Here is a 6,000-nt window from a genome sequence, read left to right as displayed (position 1 = left end):
TCTCACTTCTACTCTTTCACTTATTTAACTCCAGCCACCCCAGCCTCCTCACTGACCTTGGAAGATGTCAACTACAGCTCTACCTTGGAGGCTTTCTATTTACAGTTCTCTGTGTCTGCAAATACTCTTCATGGCTTAGCCCCTCAATCCCTATAGACCTTTGCTCAAACCTCAACTGTCTGGGGTGGTCTTCCCTAATCACCTCATTTAAAACTTCAACCGTGCTATCCAACTTTCCATGTTTTCCTTTTCTGCTTTGTTTTTCTCCAAAATATTTATCACCATCTGATGTCTGATGGTTTTAGTTATTTATACATTTTAGTTATTTATTTGTATGTTGAGTCTCAAATAGGAATATAAGTTCTGTAAAGATAAGGGTTTTTCTGGTTTTGAAAGGAAAATAAGAAGAAAATAATAAAGATGAAACACAGAAAGTCAAAGGAGCAGTGTATGGAATTGAGAACAACACCAAAAAAAGCACAAAATTTGAGAAAAACACAAAAGTGGAGTTAAAGTATTTCAAAACCGTTATAATGTCATGAAAATGAATAAAAGAATCAAGCAATAATAGTCTTTGATAATTTAAAGATGCACCTTGTATTCTTCAGGATAACTACTGAAAGAATAGTAATTGTATAGCTACCAACCTGATTTTGATTGGAGGGGGGAGGGCAAAGATAAGATATTAATACAAATCTACCAAAAAACAAGGGAAGAAAGAAGGAAAATAAGAACATAAAGAAGGTTAGGTTAATTGAAAATGAATATAAAATAGGAAAATTTAAACCCAAAATATCAGTAATTATATGCTCCTATTAAAAGACAAAAGTGGTCATATTGAACTTGTAAAATTTACTGTTTACTGATTGTAAGTAATACATCTCAAAATAAAAACAAAAAGTTGGAAATAAAAGGATGGAAGAGATACAACCTGCAATCTTTTAAATTTTTTAAATTGTTTCACTGTATTACAGTTGTATCATTTATACAATTGCATATCATTTCAATGCGTCCATTGCACTTTTTTAAAATTCTTTTTCCAGTTTCCAGTGTGTGGTTTGTTGATGTCTATGACACAGAATGGAAGGAAAAACTGGAACTGCAGTGAATGTGCTTTTTTTCATTTCCTAACGTGTAAACAGAACTACTGGTACACCCAACCAAGGACATGCATCAACTAGCAGTGAGAAATCTAAGCAGGTGTAGGATGAATGCTTGTTACCCCCAAAAGGACCTGGGGAGGAAGAGTGGAGTATTGGCATCAAGACCCATGTGGACAGGCCACCACGAGCTGTCTGAAAGCTAGCGTTCATCCACAACCTTAAAAAACATCGAAATAAGAAAGGCTGTAAATGAAAAAGAAAACACAGAAAATACTGCTTTCATAAACATCCGTTTGCCTCAGCATAGGCCCTGCAGGCAGAATCAAAGGCATCACTCCCAAGTCCCCTTCCAAGAAAGAGGCTCAGATCTTAGTGGTGGACGTGCACGTGTAACAGCAATTCAGGTACAGAAGGGGTGATGTGCTTTCAGATGTTGACCTTTAAAATCCAGGGCTGACTGGTAGAGCTGGCTGAAGGTGTATTAGATACTTCCCCACAAAGTATTTCCATTCTCCCCACCCTCCCCCTCCCTTTATGAGACCACATCCTTTTTCCTGTGCAATAATATCATTACTTCCAATTTGAAACAAGTTAGTACAGGAGAGGGAGACATACACAAGGGAGACAGAGACACACACAGAGAGACAGGTGGCTGTTAAGCAGTATCGTTTTTTCCATGGGCTGTCCTTGTTACTCGTCACTGCTACCGTTTGATCAGAGAGCTGCCAGGGTCTCCGGGCGTGGAACTGGGCCTCTGTGCCTGCCGGAGTCTCCCAGGAGGACGGGGCAACCCCGGTGCTGCTGGGTTTTGAGTCTGAAGCTGATGGGGGCCTGGCTGGGGGCGGCGGGCTCTGCCGCCTGGATCTCAAAAGCTTTGAGGGCCTCGCCCCCCGCACCCAGGCCCCGAGGTGGCCGCCGGCTCCTCCGCACCTCCATCTGCTTTGGCTCCGCCGTCGGGCCGTCTTCCTTGGCCGCCTCTGCGTCTCTGTGTCTTTCTCACCTTCCTTGTCTTCCGGCTTGTTGGCAGCATCCTGGGCTTCCTTCCCCTGCTTCCCCTGAGGTCTCCGCAAAGCCTAAATCTCTTTTTTCCTTCGGGATTCCCTGTTCTGTCCCGCAAGATGTCAACTTGCCTCCCATCTTGCACTTCGGGTCCGGGTGCCTGTGCCACCCCAGGGTGGGAGGGACCCGGGCTGCTGGCATCGTCCCGCTGGGTATCTGGCTGCCTGTGGGGGCTCTCTCCCCAGCCCATCGACGGAGCCCTGAGAGAGTAGCAAGTTGGGGTGCAGAAGACTCCACCAGTGCCACCACTACTACGGCTGCACACAACCTGCCATCTTAATGATTGTTTAATACAAAAAAGGCCGATTAAGCTGTACTAGTATCAAAATAGATAAAGCACATAACTAGAGGCAAAGAGGGAAACTTTGTAAGAAATTGTCAGTCATCTTAACCCATTCCTAGTTTGTCTTCACCTGATGTCACAATCTCAAGATACAGAAATAAACAGAACTACAAGGAGAAATGGAAAAGCCAATAAGCTCAAAGAGAAACAAAATCACAATTTTCTCAGCAAAAATTATAGAAGTAGAGAAAAAAATCAGGAAATATTTGGAAGATCTGAACAACATGATTAATACACTTGTAACCAATTGACTTGTAGAAAATAGTACCCAACAACTGCCGAATACACATGCTACTCTGCCTTGTTAAAAACTGATCATGCTGATTCATCAAGGAAACAACAAATTTCAAAGGATTGCAACGACCAAAATATGTTCTAATAACTACAATTCTGTTAAACTTAAAAATCACTAACAGCAACAAAAAGCCCTAAAAAATTCTCCATATTTATAGGTGAATTAATAAGCATACTTATTATTTGATTAACTTATGATAATCAAAGACTGCAGCTAGGCCCATTCTCAGAGGGAAATGTAGGGTATTCCGTACAAAAAAGAAAAGATGAAATCAAAAAGCTAAACATCTATCTCATGAGGTTAGTAATAGAACAGCAAAGTAAACCTGAAGGAAAGAAACCAGGAAGAGAAGGATAGAAATGGATATAATAGAAAACATATATGCAATAGCATACTCATTGGAAGGACTGATGCTGAAGCTGAAGTTCCAACACTTTGGCCACCTGATGTGAACAGCTGACTTGTTGGGAAAGACCCTGATGCTGGGAAAGATTGAAAGCAGAAGGGGAAGAGGGTGACAGAGGATGAGATGGTTGGATGGCATCACAATGCTATAGACATGAACTTGGGCAAACTCTGGGAGATGGTGAGGGACAGGGAAGCCTGGTGTGCGGCAGTCCTTGGGGTTGCAGAGTCGGACACCTCTTGGTGACTGAACAAACAAACGTGCAATAAAAGGACGGATAAAACCAAAAGTTGTTACATTATACGAATCCATATATTTGATAAACCTCTCCATGATGCAGATTTAAAAAAAAAAGAGAGTGAGAAAACACAAATAACCAATTTAGGTTAGAAATAGGAAACATTACAAGACATTAACAAAATGACAAGAGGATATTGTAAAAAAAGATCTTAAGAAGATATTGTTGAAACGATAACAAATTGCTTACCAGTCCTTTTCACAGTTGTATTGGTAATTCTTGCTAAGGCATTAAGTCAAGAAAATTAAGTGAAATGCATTTAGATTGAGAAGAAAGACCGAAAAAAAAAAAAAAAACTGTCTTTGTTCACAAATGACATGTTTGTTTATGTAAAAAAGTCTCAATGAATTTTTTAAAAAAATCTTCAGCAACAAATAAGCAATTATCGCAAGATTGCAGGATACAAGGTTAATATACAAAAGTCAATTGCTTTCCCATAAACCAACAGTGACCAAGTGGAATTTGAAATCAAAAACACAATATCCTTTATATCAACATCCCCCAAAATGGAATCAGTTCAGTTCAGTTCAGTCTCTCAGTCGTGTCTGACTCTTTGCAACCCCATGAATCGCAGCACTCCAGGCCTCCCTGTCCGTCACTAACTCCCGGAGTTCACTCAGACTCATGTCCACTGAGGCCGTGATGCCATCCAGCCATCTCATCCTCTGTCGTCCCCTTCTCCTCCTGCCCCCCATCCCTCCCACCATCAGAGTCTTTTCCAATGAGTCAACTCTTCGCATGAGGTGGCCAAAGTACTGGAGTTTCAGCTTTAGCATCATTCCTTCCAAAGAACACCCAGGGCTGATCTCCTTCAGAATGCACTGGTTGGATCTCCTTGCAGTCTAAGGGACTCTCAAGAGTCTTCTCCAACACCACAGTTCAAAAGCATCAATTCTTTGGCACTCAGCCTTCTTCACAGTCCAACACTCACATCCATACATGACCACTGGAAAAAACCATAGCCTTGACTAGATGGGCCTTTGTTGGAAAGTAATGTCTCTGCTCTTCAACATTCTATCTAAGTTGATCAAAACTTATCTTCCAAGGAGTAAGTGTCTTTTAATTTCATGGCTACAGTCACCATCTGCAGTGATTTTGGAGCCCAAAAAATTAAAGTCTGACGCTGTTTCCACTGTTTCCCCATCTATTTCCCATGAAGTGATGGGACAAGATGCCATGATCTTTGTTTTCTGAATGTTAAGCTTTAAGCCAACTTTTTCATTCTCCACTTTCACTTTCATCAAGAGGCTTTTGAGTTCCTCTTCACTTTCTGCCATAAGGGTGGTGTCATCTGCATATCTGAGGTTATTGATATTTCTCCCGGCAATCTTGATTCCAGCTTGTGCTTCTTCCAGCATTTCTCATGATATACTCTGCATATAAGTTAAATAAGCAGGGTGACAATATACAGCCTTGATGTACTCCTTTTCCAATTTGGAACCAGTCTGTTGTTCCATGCCCAGTTCTAACTGTTGCTTCCTGACCTGCGTACAAATTTCTCAAGAGGCAGGTCAGGTGGTCTGGTATTCCCATCTGCTTAGGTATAAATCTAACAAAATATGTTCAAGATTTATAGAAAAACTACAAAACTCTGATGAAATAAAGAGCTAAAGTAAATGAAGAGATAGATCATGTCATTGATAGGGTGACTCAGTAGTGTCAAAATATTAGTTCTTGACAACTAATTCAGTGCAATCACATTCAAAATCCCAGAAGGTCATTTTATGGTTATTGACAAACTGATTCCAAAGTTTATATATAGCCAACATAGTACTGAAGAACAAAGGTAGAAGACTGATGCTACCCAACTTCAAAACATTATAAAGCTATAATAATGGAGAGCGAGGTATTGACAAAATAATACACAAATAGTTCAATGGAAGCAAATAGAGAACCCAGAAATAGACTCCCATAAATATAATCAACAACTGATTTTTTGCAAAGGGCAAAAAGATAATACAGTGGAACAAGGATGATCTGTTCAAGAGATAAACAGTGCTGTAACAATGAGAGAGTCACACAACAACAACTACAAAAAGAATCTAGCCACAAGCCTCTCTTTCCAAAGCTTAACTCAAAATATATCACAGGTCAAAATATAAAATGCAAACTATGAAACTCACGGAAAATAACAGAGGAGAAAACCTAGCTGACCTTGGCTCCAGTGACACCTTTTTTTATATAACCCCAAATGCATGGCCCATGAAAGAAATAGTTGAAAAGCTGAGCTTGATTAAAATTAAAATCTTCTCTGCAGAAGACAATTCAAGAGACTGGAAGACAAGCCAAAGATTGGGAGAAAATACTTGCAAAAAAATAGAACTGATAAAGGATGTTAAACAAATACCTTGTCAGCTAAAATATACAAAGAATGATTAAAACTCAACAATAAGAAAATAAGCAAAATTTTAAAAATGGGCCAAAGATCTTAACAAACACCTCACCAAAGAAGACAATATGGATGACAAATAAATGTATAACAAGATGTTCCATATT

This window comes from Ovis aries, chromosome 9 (assembly GCF_016772045.2).
Source record: "Ovis aries strain OAR_USU_Benz2616 breed Rambouillet chromosome 9, ARS-UI_Ramb_v3.0, whole genome shotgun sequence".
Taxonomy (NCBI): Eukaryota; Metazoa; Chordata; class Mammalia; order Artiodactyla; family Bovidae; genus Ovis; species Ovis aries.
This window is presented reverse-complemented; position numbering follows the sequence as displayed.